Genomic DNA, 18,679 nt, shown 5'->3' on the forward strand with positions numbered 1-18,679 from the left:
CAGTAACCTCCTTGCCCTTATCAAGAGCAATTCCATTACTGCATCTTACTTTTACGTCCTCTTGCCTTACATTAAGTAGGCTCACTAATTAGCTTTATAATTTATGGTGTGTTAGAAAATACTTTTCGCCGATAAACTCTTTCAAAACTAATTTCACTTATTATCACAATCCTTATCTTAAGGACTAATCATTAATGCATCAAAATTTATTCCCCTGTAAAGGAATAACAACAGAACATGTAGTTCTAACACTAACATAAAAGTATGCAAACTCCAGGTCAAACAATACATATATATATCTTAGTTGCTAATTGAGAAGGTACCAGCAATAATGTCAAAAGTCTAAGCCTCTTCTCTCTGCTGTATAGCGTATATTTCCAGCTGAAGCATCACCTTGTTCTGGCTGATTCACAGTGCTTTGACTTCTAGATGTACTGCCCCTACCTCTACCTCTGCCTCTACTAACTGATGGTGAACTATTTGGGGTAGAAACTTGGGTTGATCCCTTTGGTGTAGTAAATGATCCAGAACGACCTAGATTTACACAATCCCTAGCAAAATGGCCAGTCTCTCCACAGTTAAAACATGCTCCTACGGCTCTATAACATACCCCACTATGTGGTTTACCACAAGTTTCACAAAGTCGATCTGACAGCGCATTTCTGGGTTTCTGTTGAGTTTGCTGATCGGATCGGGGTGGTTTCTGTCCAGAAGATCTATCTCTAATGGACTTCTTACTATCTCTATTGTATCCCCCAAAGTTTTTCCTCTTTCCAGTAAGACCACTAGAACTCTGTTCTACTGAATTTCCCTCTTTTTCTGTCTTCTCTGATTTCTTTTTCTCAGGAGCAACTTCAGACTCAATTCTTTCTAACTCTAGAGCTTGAGAAATAAGTTCAGAGAAGTTAGTGTGTTTGAAGCCGACTACTTGTAATCTGATACTGGGCTTCAAGCCGGTTTCAAACCTCTTGCATCTCTCCCTGCTGGTAGAAAGTAGACTTACTGCATAATGGCTCAGGCGGAAAAATTCCCTTTCATATTCAGCCACTGATCTGCTCCCTGTTTGGACTTAGGAACTCTTGCGACACGGTCTACATAAGCATCAGGGACATATTTTTGCCTGAATTCCCTGAGGAAGTCATTCCATGTTAGCACTGCAGGTTCTACTAGACTGTGGGGAATGGTTTTCCGCTAGTCATAAGCATCCCCCTGTAGCAAAGATACTGAGTATTCAAATCTAAGCTCCTCTGTGCAGTGCAGTTTCTTGAATACCCTATCCATCCTTTCTAACCACTGTTCTGCCTCTAGAGGATCTACTGTCCCCTTGAACTCTGTAGCCCCATATTTCATCAATTTGTCATATTGTCTAGCGTAAGACGTGGTTGTACCATCTGGTGTCAGATCGGGACTTGAGTAGGCACATTACCGACCATTTGTTGGAACTTTGCGACCATCTGTTGGCGAATTGAGCAGAAAGCTGCAGATCAGAGGGGTCTTCTTGAACCACTAACATTATGTACGGCTGGGGCATCCCCTTGCACCTCAGCCTCAATAAATTGATCGACTGAACGATCACCCTCTTCCATAGTCAATGCAAGGATTTTAGATCACCTGAACAATAATACAAGGAGATTTCCTCCCGTTAGTGCATATTTATAATGTAATGTACTGTATGTATCAAACAATGATATTGAGCAGTTGTACTGTGAAGAAAGAATATTCAAATAACATGTGAAAATAGAATTTAAAAACTTTGCTCTGATACCACTAAAACATGTCACACCCTACCCCTCTGTAAGGCATAACATGATCCCGTAGTATACCTAATGAATTACCAACTTCGTCTACTGATAACCCATTAAGTACACTACAAGGGATTTTAAAAACTTTTCTTACTTCTTTTACAGTGGTGAGCACTATTTACAGGTGTTAAAAACTTTTGTGAACTGAAGTGAAACAATTAACTCATTTGATTTATTTGGAATTTCTGTAAAAATTTTGGCAGAGTGCCATCGTATTTTGGATAAAGCAGTTCTTGAAAACTCGTAAAAGACACTTCAATAATTTTCCAAATCTCAACTCCAATACATTTCTCAACACAACAATTTATCAATTCAATTCCATAGAAATTTTTCAAAGTCTGAGATAAGGAAATATAATACAGTTTTTACAAGTCAAATAGCTCATAATTAATTTACAACTTCAAGGTACAATTTGAATTTGCAACTGCTCAAAACCAAAAACAAAATATACATACAGTGAATATACATTACATTACAAAATACAAAATGCGGTATACTCACTATACCCAAAAATCTCTCGCTGGTGGTACTAGCAGCCTAGTCTGCTGCCCTATCTGTCTGTCTACCTGCGACAGCAATAAAAAGCTATCGCTGAGACAATGTCTTAGTGGTGCACAACATTAACCAAATACAACTTTAAATCACAACTCATAAACCATATAAATAGTGGATACGTAAAACCATAGTTAAATTCAAGACAATGGATGTCATAAGGAATTTAAACTCCAATTCACAACTTATCAAAATTCATAATAACACAATTTAGACAAATAGTTTAAGAATACCGTATTGCCAATTCATACACAATTTGATCAAATTACTGAATAACACAGTATTGCCGATCAATATCACAATTTGATCAAATAACTGAATAATATCGTTTTGCAATTCAATAACACAATTCGATCAAATAACTGAAGAATACAGTGTTGCCAATCAATATCACAATTCGATCAAATAACTGCAGAATACAGTGTTGCCAATCAATATCACAATTTGAGCCATGACACAATTTTTTTTCGTACATGCCGTGTTGTACACCACGACAAGACATACTCACCCCAATAATCGAAATCAATGAGGGAGGAAGCTAGCTATATAATGAGAACTTATCCACACTCACCTCAGACTGGTAAGTCAAGGAGGGAGGAACATAATCATACTCACCCCAGACTGATAAGTCAAAGAGGGAGGAATAATCACACTCACCCCATTAATGGAGGAGGAACATAGTATCAGTGTCATGCCAATTGTGAGTCAAAACAATTCCAAACATTTTATTCAAATGATCCGTAAGAATCCAATAAATTTCCAAAGTTATAATTTCATTCACAAAATGGCAACACAATTCGTAATTCACTTCAATTTCCACAAAAACCATTTACAGTGCTTTTCAATCAATAAGTATCCATCAATATCATTCAAACAATTTTTCACAGTTTCAAACCATTCACAATGTTTTTCAATCAATAAGTATCCATCAAACACATTTCCACAATTTAAAACAATAATATACAAATAGTCAATATTTATTTCAATTGAAAAATTCAAGAGAAATAGTTGTTGTGCACAAACCTCTGATATTTGTCTCCTGGTCTTGACTCAGTATTTCTTTCCCTTTTGCTGAGTCCTTGTTAACTGAGAAACACAATTTGAAGTGTTTCAGTGCTAAATTAATTTGTCTCTAACGATAGTGTTCGATAAATAATTCACTGAATACCTTTATTTGCTTAATCACCTAATATACCGACCCTCGATGTTTTCTAGGTAAATTAGGTTTTAGTGTCCTTTATATGTCACATTCGATAGGGTTTTAGGGTTGGTACGTGTTACCAAACTCAATTCTATGTATATTGCGTTTTCTTGCATTTTATTGCAAATTGCTGGATTTCGGGATACTAGTTTGACCTAGCCGGATGATCTAGTTCCCTCGGTTTTCGAGTTTTGGTCAAAACTACAAACTTGTAGATCTATGTCTTATTGCACGAGGGGCAAAATTTCAGGTCAATCCGAGTTAAGTAGACCATGTTATGGTCATTATACTATTGCTGGTCAATTGGTATCAAATTAGGTCAATTTTTGGTCAATTTGGTCAACTTTGGTTCGGCCAGTTTTTGGACCCGAACTTGTGCAAGCTTTTTGACTTGCTTCTGGTCATTTCTGGGTTTTGATAAGACTTGTAGGTATGGGTCTTAACTATTCTTGGTCAAAATTTCAGGTCAATTGGACCTGTTTTGAGTGAGTTATGGCCTAAACACTCACTGCTGCCCAAATGGTCAGTTTTTAGGTCTCAAGTGTACCTAATCCGAATTGGTCATTTTTCACATCACCTTGCAAGCAGAATTTTGGTATGTTCTCTCAATGAAAGTTGGCACATTTTGTGCCTAGTTCCACCTCCAATTGGTCTCATACCAATTGAGGTTACACATTTAAACTTATTGGCTAAAATGTACACTGCCCTTGGTTACTTTGCTTAACACACATCAATTACACACATTTACCTTGCAATTTGTTTACTTCTCTACCAATTTGTTTTGGTACATTACCAAAAGCATATTCTACTTTACACTAACATTACTTTGGGTAGATTACAATTACCCTCAACACACCAAATATAATTCACATTTACAAGTTCTAAGTACCATTACATTCACACCAAACCATTACAAATCTTACATACACTTTACAATATCAATCTCCATACATATCCATCAATCCTTCTAGGTCAATATTCTGCCTACACTTTCATGAATACATACATTTACTCAAGTGTTCCCAAGCTGCCGAAAATTGTCCTTCAACATCTAAGTGCCCTACAATTTACCAATTCCCATCCAAGTGCATAAATCACCATATATATGTGAAATAATTCACTAGGATATTAAATCACCATGATCAACATTATTTCTCATCAATTATATGCATAATAAATCATTAAATGCGTGACCCCATGGCTGTCCAAAAATGGCTATCTCAATAACTATTTAAACTTTAAAATTTCCTTCACAAAACTAACACCCATAACATGAACATAAAGTTTAACAAAAGAATTCTCAAAAATGTAAACTTACCTTTAATTGTAACTTGCTAAACCTTCACCAAACTTCTCAAATTTGGTGTAAATATCTTCCTTGTGATGTGTAGACAAAGTTTCATGAAGGAACCTAAGAGATTGGAGTTGAAAATGGAGGATGGATCAAGCTTGCATGCAAATGCCCATGGAGTTCTTCTCCTTTCCTTCAATTCGGCAAGTTTGAATGCTTTGGAGAAGATGAATATTTCTGCTGGTTTAGTGGAGTTACAGCTGCCCTATTATATATTTAATTTATGCATTAGTGGTCCACTCACAAATTTAATCATTTTATAATCTAATTGTTCACTTAATCCCACATTAACCCATGATTTTAACTATTTACTTTAAGTACCATTAAACTAATTTTTTATTTTATTTTCTAAGTGTAATATTATTTATTTTTAATGGACATTTAGGTCAAAAACAATTCGTGTCAAATGACCATAATGCCCTGTTAGATTACGTTCGATTTTTCTGAATATCTGGGTTTTGTCTGTTTTTCGATTTCTCACTTTTCTTTGTACTAATTATTTAATTTTTCTTTGAAATTTCTAATGATAAATAATCTTCAACAAGGTACTATTAAATTCCTAAATATGTTTTCCAGGGTTCCCATGATCGAGGGCTAGTCAACGGTCCACGCCGTGACTTCCGTCTGATCACCCATCGCTAGGTTTCCCGGCTCGTTTAACTTGATCACATTTCTTTGCTATCATTTTTCCTTTGTTTTTCTTGTACGTTCTTTTCTTGTATTTCATTATTTTATGTCTTCTCACTCTCATTGAAGTGTGGTTCTAGGCATCCTAAATTGTCCGACAAAGATCGTCACCGGGAATGAGTAACGCACTACCGAATTTAGGGGTGTTACAGGTATTCTTTTGAACTGAAACACACAATTTTACAGTGTTTCAGTACCATAACTTAGCATAAATCCAAAAATAAATTTAACTTCACTTTTACCTAGCTCTAACGTGCTAAACTCGACGTTCTTGAAATTTTGTGTTTTGGGGTTACTATTCACTACACTATTTAAGTCAATTTGTTGACTTTATAAGGCTTAATAGGTATGAGAATTCTAACTTCACCCATATACCTTGGTCACTAAATTTGTTGGTTTTGGTTGTTTATTCAAATTCTAAGTCTTTTAGGCAAATTTGATAAATTTTCAGTTTTGGTGTCTAAGGTTGCACTGTTCCATTGGTCACTTTACTGTTGGAATTTGGCAAAAATTTCTTCACAGAAAATGTTTCCTATTGTCTTAAGTTTATTATCCTTTTTGAATCACTCCAATTGGATTTTTTTAGCTCAAGTTATAGCCATTTGAACCATGGCTGCCGGATTGGACTCAACCCAGATTTTCTGGGCAAATTTTGGTTCTGGCAGTTTTAGGTCACCAATTTAGGTTGGCCAAATGACTTGGTTAATGGCATAATTTGGGTTGGTGTTCTTCATGAAAGTTTTATGTCTATATCACATCTAACCACTGGTAAAATTTCAGGTCATTTAGACCTGCCTTGCTCCAGTTATGGCCAAATGAACAAACACTGTTCATTTGGTCAGTTTGCACAGGGCAGACTGAGATTTTCTAAGTTTGGTCAATTTGTTCACTAGGTTTTGGTCACTTTTTGGGCATGCTTCCTAAATGAAAATTGTGTCATTTAGTGTCTATTTTCATTCCCAATTGGTCTCATACCAATTGGACTTGTAAAATTTCATTTTTGGTCCCTCAAAGGTAACTTAGTCATGCTGCCAGTAGCATGACCATACTCAATCCGAATTTGGTTTTGATTCAAACACTTCTAACACTCTTCATTAGGTCACAAATGACCATTTCTCACTTCACATTAGGTCAAAGACATCATTTACCACTTCCTCACATTTTTGTCTCTAAACCCTAAGTCCAAAACCCTAGTTCACAAATTCTTGCATTTAGCTACTTTCAAAGCCTTAAACCATAATAACTCAACTACTTAAGGTTCATATTCCCATCCAAATTAATCAAACCATGCAATAAAACTCCCATACACATGCTGGCCGAAACTCACTCATAGTCCCTCAACAATTTATTTCATTTCATTTAAAGTTTATTTACAAGCTCAATAAGTTAGAAATGTAAGAATCAAATTAAAATCATCAAATTTGCTTACTAACCTTTCTTAGAACTCAAATTCCTTCAAATCTCTATCTTTTGTATTTCTTTCCTCTTTCAATCTTCTTCTCAAGTGACTAAAACAAGCTCTAATGAGGTTTTTATGGGAGTTATTAAAGTTGAGTGAAGAAATTTAAGCTTGAGTGCAAGCTTTAATGGAGGTGTAACCATGGAGAAGTGAGGGAGAGTGAGGGCGGCAAGGGATAAGGAAGATGACAATGAAATCTTTTTTATTTATTTATTTTGTCTTATGGAGGACCCAAAAAAGCAATTTACTTAAATTTATTAATTATAGGATTTATGACATCATGTATGATGTCATGCATGATGTCATCTTCCTTCACTTTTTCATTTTCTTTCTTTTTTTTTATTTTTCTATTAGTTCTTTAATTTAATTATCGATTCCAAAATTTTCTTTTTTCCGATTTTATTTGACAGTTAGGTCAGGAGTAAGCTCTTGGGGTCAATTGACCAAATTGCCCCTCGCCGGTTCAACCCGGTTTGCAAATAATTCAATATTTCTTCCAGCTCACTGACCTAATTATTTGACTGGCTTAACAGTTCTTTTTGATGATTTTCTCTTTTCCACTGTGTTCATAATGGTCCTAAGGACCGCGACGTCACATTTTACGGTTCGAAATTTGAGTTTAAATCAACTTCACAGTCGTTCCTGAGACGGTCACCCATCGCTGTGACTCTCGGCTCGTTTAACTTCTTATGTTCTGTTTTTCTTGTTTATACTTAACTAATTAGCAATTACTAATTATTTGGGTTTAAGGCTTATCTAGTTGTCTTAAGTGTGGTTCTAATCCCCTTAATTGTCCGGACCGACTCTGGTCACCGGAATAGTGAAATATACCAGGCTATGCAAATAGGGGTGTTACAATTCTCCCCCCCTTAAATAAATTTCATCTCGAAATTTTACCTGGTATCAATCTCTGAACAGTTGTGGGTGCTATCTCCTCATGTCCTCCTCTCGTTCCCAAGTAGCCTCCTGGCCCGAATGATGGCTCCACAGCACTTTTACCAACGGTATTTGCTTGTTCCATAGCTGTTTCAACTTATAAGCCAGAATCACTATGGGTTCTTCCTCATATGTGAGGTCTGGATTCACTTTAATTTCTTCCATTGGTAGTACATGAGATGGGTCTGATCGATACCTCCTCAACATAGACACATGGAAGACATTATGTATCTTCTCCAGCTCTGGAGGTAGTGCCAAACGAGATGCCAAAGGACCCACTCTTTCCACAACCTCATATGGCCCAATGAAACGAGGACTCAGTTTCCCCTTTCTGCCGAATCTCATAATTCTCTTCCAAGGAGAAACTTTGAGGAAAACTTTCTCACCGACTGCATACTCAATATCCCTTCTTTTCAAATCAATGTAGGACTTCTAACGGTCTGATGCAGTCTTAAGTCGATCTCTGATCACCTTGATTTTTTCTTCAGTTTGCTAAACAATTTCAGGTCCAATCATCTTTTTTTCACCCGCGTCATCCCAACATAACAGGGTTCTACATTTTCTACCATACAAAGCTTCATATGGAGGCATCCCAATGCTTGATTGGTAGCTGTTGTTGTAAGCAAACTCAATCAAAGGCAAATGTGTATCCCAACTGCCCTCAAATTCAATCACACAAGCCCGTAGCATGTCCTCCAAGATCTGAATTACCCTCTCGGACTGGCCATTTGTTTGTGGGTAGAATGCAGTACTGAAGTTCAATCTAGTTCCTAGGGCTCTCTGAAGACTACCCCAGAATCTAGAAGTGAACCTATGATCTCTGTCTGATACAATGGATATTGACACTCCATGTAGTCTCACAATCTCATCGATGTACAACTTGGCCAATCTTTCTAAATTGTAATCCGTCTGGACTGGCAGAAAATGAGCAGACTTGGTCAATCTGTCAATAATGACCCAAACTGCATCATGACTCTTCTGTGTCCTCGGAAGCCCCATCACAAAATCCATTGTTATTCTCTCCCATTTCCACTCTGGTACTGGTAGTGGATGTAACAACCCAGCGGGTACTTGATGCTCTGCCTTTACTTGCTGACAAGTTAGGCATTTGGATACAAACTCTGCCACATCCCTTTTCAAACCCATCCACCAGTAATGCTCCTTTAACCCTCTATACATTTTTATGCCACTAGGGTGCATGGCAAAAGGAGACTCATGTGCTTCCTTCAAAATGATCTGCCTCAAATCAACATCATTAGGAATGCACATTCTTCCCTGGTGTAGCAATAGATCATCATCTCTTATTGAGAACTCAGGTTTCTTGCCTGCGGACTTCTTCCAACGACCGATACCTTTCATCATTACGAGCGACCATTCGATCGATCAATCAACACTGGCTGTACATGCCATGCAACTGCTGTCTGTCCATCATCATTAATCTCTAAGCTGGCATGCAATGATCTTAACTCATGCATCAAAGACAAAGGAGTAACCCGTAGACTTGCCATAGTCTTGCGACTTAAGGCGTCAGCCACAATATTAGCTTTCCCTGGCTGATAGTCTATCAGACAATTATAGTCTTTTATCAATTCCAACCATCTCCTCTGTCTCAAATTCAACTCCTTCTGAGTGCCCAAATACTTCAAACTCTTATGATCTGTGTAGATGTAACACTTTTCCCCATACAAATAATGTCTCTAGATCTTAAGAGCAAACACAATAGCTGCAAGCTCCAAATCATGTGTCGGATAATTCCTCTCATGCGATTTCAGCTGGCGAGATGCATAGGCAATGACTTTTCGATCTTGCATCAATACACAGCCTAACCCATTGTGAGAAGCATCACTATATACTGTGTATTCTTCACCCGGAGTAGGTAAAGTCAGGACTGGAGCTTCAGTCAAACATTTCTTCAATTCATCAAAACTCTGTTGGCATTTATCCGTCCACTGAAATTTCACATCTTTTCTAAGCAGCTTGGTCAATGGAGATGCCAACATGGAGAATCCCTTCACAAATCTACAGTAGTATCTAGCTAAACCCAGAAAACTGTGAATCTCTGTGATATTTCTGGGTGGCCTCCAATTAAGGACAGCTTCAATCTTACTTGGATCTACGTTGATGCCCTTTTCTGATACTACATGCCCTAAGAAAGATATTTCCTTCAGCCAAAATTCACACTTCGACAATTTGGCATATAGCTGTTTCTCCCTCAAAGTCTGCAGTACAATCCGCATATGCCTATCATGCTCTTCTGCACTCCTTGAATAGACCAATATATCATCTATGAATACCACAACAAACTGGTCGAGGTATGGTCTGAAGATAGTGTTCATCAGATCCATAAATGCAGTTAGAGCATTAGTTAACCCGAATGGCATAACCAAAAACTCATAATGGCCATAGCGGGTTCTAAAGGCAGTTTTAGAAATACTCTGCTCTTATACTTTCAGCTGATAATAACCCGATCTCAAGTCAATTTTGGAGAACACAGCTGCACCCCTCAACTGATCAAACAAGTCATCAATGCGGGGTAAAGGGTATCTGTTCTTTATTGTCACCTTATTCAACTCTCGATAATCAATACACAAGCAGAAAGTGCTATCCTTCTTTTTTACAAACAATACTGGCGCTCCCCAAGGTGACATACTAGGGTCGATAAAGCCCTTGTCAAGCTGCTCTTGCAACTGCACTTTCAACTCTTTCAATTCTGCAGGTACCATTCTATTTGGCATTATGGAGATTGGGTCTGTGACACCCCTTTTCCGTGTACAGTATACCTGAGTAAGCAATGTCACACGGTGTACCGACACACTCTAATATACCTTAATTAATTTTTATCATGCTTTTGAATATAACTTGTGAAATATAATGTATTTGAGCCATTTATCGAAATTATAATTTATTTGAGGTTCCGAAAATTTTAAAGAAAATCCTACAGTACCGGCTAAAAATGGAGAAAACAGTTCTTCGGAACCTGTGAAAAACACTTCCAATAACCATATTCAATCATCTCAAACTCCAATATCATCACAAACTCAATATTTTTCAACATCATGTTCTCAATCATCATTTCTCAGGGTACTCATATATAAACAACAAATAAATACTCAAATTACTTCCATACATAACCAAAAATCTTCATTATTTACATGAACCTCAAAATACATTACATAAGTTCATTTACATATGAGAAAATAAAAATTTAGTTACAAAATACCAAAATGACACCTAGTGTCCTACTAATGTACTGCAGAAGTTCAGGTGACAGACATTGTGCAGAGCTGCAGGATGGACTCACCCAGTCTGCGGTCTACTGGGCTCACGATCAGTATCTCCAGAACCTACGCGTGGCAAAAGCAACGCGCTAAGCAATGATGCTTAGTGGTGCAATAATAAAATAGAAAGAAATAACAGAAATAAATATGTATTTAATGTATATGTCTTATTTGTTTTGTATCTATTATATTCATTTATTTCTTTAATTTTGTCCATTTTCATTCATTTGGTTGCCCAAGTAACCTATGCTAGACGACTGGACTGGATAAACGGGTAAACTGGCACTGGGTATCAAGTACCTCGGGCCGTCACACCATCGGTCACATATGTATCTCCCGATGTGCGTGAGCGACTAACAAGCTGTAAATAATATTAGGCACGAGGCCACATCTCAATACAAGGTCAGAATGGCTAAAAGCCATGAAATCACAGAATGGCATATTGCCATGTGCAGTACTGCTAACTGAACCCTATTGGCATGCCAAACTATCCAAACCAATCTTGTTAGGTATACTAGGGCATTTGATACTTTTGAATTCTTCAATTTTTGAATTTCAAGTTTTTGTGTCACTATTCACCTCATTGGTCAACAAAAATGTTGACTTTTTTATAGAAAATAGGTACAATGGTTTTGACACTCCCAACATACCACATTTTGCATTTAAAACTTGTTGGCATTAAGCATTAATACCATTTCTAAGCTTAAACCAAGGGAAGCAGAAATTTCAGTTTTTGTAGCCCAACTTTACTGTTCTATTGGGCACTGTTGCAGTGGGAATTTGAGGAAATGGTAAACATGAAAGTTGTTCCTTATTTTGTCTAGTTGAATTTCGTTTTTTGAATCACTCCATTTGGAGTTTTGTAGCTCCAGATATGGTTCAAAAACCACAGCTGGCCGGATTGGAAAAACTGCAGAATTACCAAATCTACAGTACCATAAACAGTGATTGTGACTGCCTGGTTGGATGGGTTCTGGCCATAATTTGGGGTAGGTTTCTTCATGAAAGTTGTTTGTATATATCTCATCTTGTTGCTGTAAAAAGTTCAGGTCAATTGACCATATCTACAGTGAGTTATGGCTTACTGTTCATTTGGTCATTCTGCAGATTCTGGGTGTAGGGTATCCAGATTGGGGCCAACTTTTGGTCCACTTGCCTTGGTCTTTTGGACATGGTTTCTTCAGAAAAATTGTGCCATTATAAGTCTAGTTTCATGTCCAATTGGCCAAACACCAATTGAACCTACACAGCCAAAGATATGGCAGTCCAAACAGGCTGGACTCACAGCCTCATTTCTGCTGTCTTTAGGCAGCCTACACATTTCACTTTGCCATGCATTAGTTCACTTCAAATTATGATTAACTTGCCTCAAATGGTCACTAATTGACCATTAGAATGTCCATTAATCATTTCATAAGCCAAGTCAAATTTTTACTCCCCAAAACCCTAATTTCCATTTCAATTTACCCATACACCTTAGTTAACACACTAATTCATTATCCATGTAGTTATATACCTTAAACATCATTTCTAGTCCACTCTAAGTCCATCAAAACAATCAAAATCATTCCTTCCTTAGGGCTGCCAAAATTCATGTACACATACACATGAGTTTTTGTCCATTTAAATTACAAATTCTTACTAAATTCAAGTCCTTAATCATGAAATTAAAGAGTTTTAGATATATAGATGCACTAACCTCTTGTAGGGCAGAATTTTCCAAGCTCAAACTTCACTTTCTCTCTTTCTTTTTGCTCCCCAAAACTTCACCAAACTGAAATATCAAGGTTTTATGTTGACACTTAGGGTTTTTGTTGAAAGAAAGCTAGGGAAAATGAAGATTTAGAAAGTTTGTTAATGGAGGAGTGAGGGAGGAGGTGTAAAACGTTTTGAAGAAGAAGAAAAGGGCTGCTGTTTTTTCTAGAATTCTGCCTCATTTTCTTTAGTTTAATGTATTTTAATTGTCTTGCTTTAATTTGATTGGCCATAGCATTTTTAATTACCTAAGCATGACATCATAATTCCCAATTTAGCTCCTTTTTCTTTCTTTTCTTTTCTACCAAATTTCAATTTAATTTTTAACAATATTTATTCATATTTTAGATCATAATAATTATTTAATTAACTGGACAAGTCGGCCAAAAATCGTCTCTGAAGGCAAAATGACCAAAATGCCCTCCGTTTGGCTTAACGGGTCAAAATTGTCTGTACCGATTGAAAAATTTTTCTAAATATTTTCTTGGCATTCTAATGCCATAGGAACCTCAATGACCCTTCTCTGAAGTCTCAAAAATTATTTTATAAATTTTCTCTCGGGTCTAGGGCTCCTAGTTACGAGAACCGCAACTTCCCTCTGGGTTACCCATCGCTTGGGCACCGGCTCATTTAACTTGGTTGTATTTTATTTCTAAAATTTTTACTAAATTTTTCTTATTAATATTTGAGTTAATTATGGTTTTTGACTTTAGTTTAAATATTTTTCCGGACGTTCTAGCTGTCCGGACCGACACCGGTCACCGGAACAGTAGAATTACGGAGTTGCTACCAGGAGGGTGTTACTACTGTTCCCCTCTAATTTAAATTTCGTCCTCGAAATTTTTCTTGATGCAAACAGTTGAGGGAACTGTTGCCTCATTGTTTCTTCACTTTCCCAAGTTGCCTCCTCGGTGTTGTGGTGCCTCCAAAGCACTTTCACCATTGGAATCTGCTTATTCCTCAGTTATTTTACTTCCCGAGCCAGGATCCGTAGAGGTTCTTCTTCATATGTCAAATCCGGCTGTATTTCAATTTCTTCCCTGGAGATGACATGTGAAGGATCTGAGCGGTATCTTCTTAACATAGATACGTGAAACACATTGTGGATCTTGTCCAGCTCTGGAGGTAAAGCTAGCCTATAGGCCATTGGACCCACACGTTCAATGACTTCATATGGGCCAATGAACCTAGGGCTTAACTTACCTTTCCTTCCAAACCTCAATACCTTCTTCCACGGTGACACTTTGAGGAACACTTTGTCGCCAACCGCATATTCTATTTCTTTTCTCTTCAGGTCGGCATAAGATTTCTGTCTGTCTGAGGTAACCTTCAGATTGGCTTTGATTAGTTTTACTTTCTCCTCAATCTGTCTTACCAGGTCTGGCCCCACCAGTTTGTCTTCGTCCAATTCAGTCCAGCGCACTAGAGTTCTACATTTTCTCTCGTACAGTGCTTCATATGGGGCCATTTGGATGCTAGCTTGGTAGCTATTATTGTATGCAAATTCTGCCAGTGGGAGGTATCTATCCCAACTTCCCTCAAACTCAATGACACAACTCCTCAGCATATCCTCAAGGACCTGACATATATTTCGTGTTATTGTTATCATTTTAGTTTAATAGTTGTATTAATTCAATTGATTCAATTGTTTACCTGGATTACTCTTTCTGATTGCCCATCCGTCTGAGGATGAAAAGCTATGCTGAAGTGGAGTTGTGTACCCAAGGACTCATGCAACTTCTTCCAAAATCTCGATGTAAACCTTGGGTCTCGATCAGATATGATGGAAAGTGGAATTTCATGCAGTCTAACTATCTCACTGATATACACTCGCTAACTTCTCCAGTGAGTAGTCACCCTAATCGGGAGAAAGTGTGTCGATTCACAATCTATCTACTATCACCCATACTGCATCATTTTTCTTCTGGGTGAGAGGTAGTCCAATTACTAAATCCATGTTTACCCGTTCCAATTTCCATTCTGGTATGCGTATAGGTCAGAGCAAACCCGATGGAACTTGATGTTCTGCCTTGACTTGCTGACATGTTAAACATTTAGTCACATAGTCTGCTATGTCTTTCTTCATACCAGGCCACCAATACTGAAGCTTCAGATCATGATACATCTTTGTACTTCCTGGGTGCATAGCATATACACTGGTGTGTGCTTCTTTTAGAATACTGGCCTTTAATTCCCCATCATCTGATACACACAGTCTTCCTTTGTAATACAGACACCCATCTGCTTTCACCCCATAGTCAATTGCTTTTCCTTCTAAGATTTTGCTCATAATAGCCATTAGCTTCTCATCTACCTTCTGCTCATCTAAAATCTGCTGTAACAGGTTTGGCCTCACTTGCAACTCGGCCAAAATAGCTCCATCTCGAACCAAAGATAGACGGGCATTCAATGATCTCAAAGTTGTCATGGATTTTCTGCTCAAAGCATCAGCAACTACATTTGCCTTCCCAGGATGGTAGTCAATTACACAATCATAGTCTTTCAGGAACTCAATCCATCGCCTCTGTCTAAGTTGAGCTCCTTCTGGGTTGGCAAGTATTTTAGGCTTTTGTGGTCTGTGTAAATGTAGCACTTTTCACCATACAAGTAATGCCTCCATATCTTCAGTGCGAAGATAATTGCTGCAAGCTCTAGATCATGGGTAGGGTAGTTCTGTTCATATGGCCTTAGCTGCCTGGAAGTATAAGCGACCACCTTCCCCTCTTGCATCAATACACACCCTAACCCATTATGAGAGGCATCACTGTAGACCACAAAGTCCTTTCCTGACACTGGCTGTGTTAACACTGGTGCCTCTGTCAACATAGCCTTCAACTTCTCAAAACTGGTCTGACACTTGTCATTCCAGTCAAATCTGACATTCTTGTGTAATAACTTGGTCATTGGAGCAGCTATTAAGGAAAATCCCTTCACAAATCTCCTGTAATACCCAGCTAGCCCCAAGAAACTTGACCTCGGTTGTATTCTGGGAGGCTTCCATTCCATTGTCGCTTCTATTTTCTTGGGATCCACTCTAATCCCATCGGTGACACTATGTGTCCAAGGAATGCAATCTCATTTAACCGAAGTCACACTTGGATAACTTAGCATCTGACTCCTTTTCTCTCGTGGTTTGCGTAACAATCCTCAAATGCTCATCATGTTCTTCCTCGGTCTTGGAATACACCAAAATATCATCAATAAAGACCACTATGAACCGATCTAAGTTTGGATGGAAGATAAGGTTCATAAGGTCCATGAATTCTTCAGGTGCATTTGTTAGGCCAAAGGGCATCACCAGAAACTCATAATGCCCATGTCGGGTCCTGAATGCAGTCTTTGGCACATCTACATCCTTCACCCTCAATTGATGATACCGATTCGAGATCAATCTTAGAAAATACTCGCTTCCTTCAACCGATCAAACAGATCATTAATTCTAGGCAACGGATATTTGTTCTTCACGATCGCTTTATTCAATCGCCAGAATCAATGCATAGCCTCAAAGTCCCATCCTTTTTCTTCACAAACAGCACTGGAGCTCCCCATGGTGACACACTGGGGCGTATGAACCCCTTATCAAGTAACTCTTGCAACTGAGTTTTCAACTCCCTCAATTCCGTGGGTGCCATCCTATAAGGAGCAATAGAAATGGGTGCTGTACCCGGCAGTGTCTCAATAGCAAATTCAACTTCCCTTTCTGGTGGCAAACCAGCAATTCTTCAGAAATACCTGCAGGAAGTCTCTTACTATGGGTATATCACTCAGTTTGGCTTAGCCTGCCTAGTATCCACCACATGTGCTAGGTAGGCTTCACAGCCTTTTCTCATCATTCTTCTTGCAACTGTGGCTGAGATGACATTGGACAAGAAATCTGTCCTTTCCCCCACAATAATGATCTCATTACCTTAAGAAGTTTTTAAAGAAATTCTCTTTAATTCGCAATCAACTATTGCCTGATGACGTGATAACCAGTCCATTCCCAAAATCACGTCAAACTCATGGAAAGGCAACTCAATCAGGTCTGCCAAGAATTCATACCCCTGAATCCTTAACAGGCAACCCTTGTATACTTTGTTCACCACTACGCTGTGGGCTCCAATGGATTAGTGACCGTAATGTCTTGGTCACTCTCCCTACTAGTATCCCCTTTCTACAGTAAATTGATGCAGATGTATGAATGAGTGGATCTGGATCCACCAATGCATGCACAGTGTATTGTAGAGGAGAACGCACTCGATGACGCCCGGCATCTTGCTCCTCCCGAGCTCTCGGGGCATAAGCTCTACAGTGTGGTCCGCTGTTAGGCCTCTCTGCTGGCTCGGATGCAGCCTCTCGTGATGGTCCCACTACCTCGATTTGCTGATTTCCTACCCTTTGTGGTGCAGAGTAGGTCTGTCTCGCTGTGTTGGAGCACTGTAGTAGTTCTGCGTGGGCGGTTCTTCAACCGATGCTCTGTTGACCCACACCTTAGCAGTGCACCGTCACTCTCCAACACTCCTTATGCCATTTCAAACAGTGTGGACATGCAAAAGATGCTGGGGCTGGTCCCATGAACCCCATGCCTGGAGAGCTGCCCACTGATGGTGTGGACTGACCTCTCCTGTGGTAAACTATGGCCAGGCCTCTCGAGATCGACCACGACCGTGTGGCTGACTGAACTCGTGCGTGTGGACCTTGAACCTCTTCCCAGATGCAGGAGCTGAACTAGACTGACCTGGGCCCCTCTTCTGCTGTCTATCCCTTCTGGTCTGCTCACTGATTCTTACTTTTTCAACCTTAATGCAGCTTCCACTAACTTGGTAAATTCTGTGATTCCCAGGGCAGTGAGCTGGATCTTTATGTTGTCATTTAGTCCCTCTTCAAATCTCTTACACCTTTCAGCTTCATTAGGGACTATCTCCCTTCCGTAGCGGCTTAATCAGACGAATTCCTTCTCATACTCGGCCACTGACAACTGTCTCTGCCTCAGATTGATAAACTCTCTTCTTCTCTCTTCCAGGTATACACTACCCACATATTTCTTCTTAAATTCGGAGAGAAAGAAGTCCCAAGTTACTATTTTTGACTGTACTTCATTGGACACAGTATCCGACCATTCATATGCATCATCTTGCAACAGAGATATGGCAGCTTCTAAGTTTTGCTCTGGAGTGCAGTGGAGTTGTTTTAAAACTCTGCCTGTTCTATTCAACCAGTTTTCGGCTGCAACAGAATCATCTTCTCTCTTGCCGAAGAAGTCCACTGCTCCAAACTTCCTCAATTTTTCCAGGTGTGATTTTGGTTGTGGAGGTGGTGGTGGTGGTGCTGCTGCTGGCATTACCCCAGCCATTTGTCTGAAGAATTCGGCCATTTGTTGGAACATGGCCTGTGGAGGCTGAAAGGTGCTCGCTTGAGTCAAGTGAGCAGTTCTCCCATACCCCTGGGCCTCACTGCTGCAGGTGGAGCATGACTCTCCACTTCTTCCTCAACTGCCCTCTGAGATGTAGGGTCCATATCCTATTCAAAATAAGAAAGATAAACAGATCTGCATTAGTGTCACCTCGACTCTTATAAATGCAATGCATGGTATGGACTCAATCTAGGCCCAGAAAAGCCTAAACCGTGCTCTGATACCACTAAATGTGACACCCCTTTTCCGTGTACAGTATACCCGAG

This window comes from Hevea brasiliensis, chromosome 4 (genome assembly GCF_030052815.1).
Source record: "Hevea brasiliensis isolate MT/VB/25A 57/8 chromosome 4, ASM3005281v1, whole genome shotgun sequence".
Classification (NCBI taxonomy): Eukaryota; Viridiplantae; Streptophyta; class Magnoliopsida; order Malpighiales; family Euphorbiaceae; genus Hevea; species Hevea brasiliensis.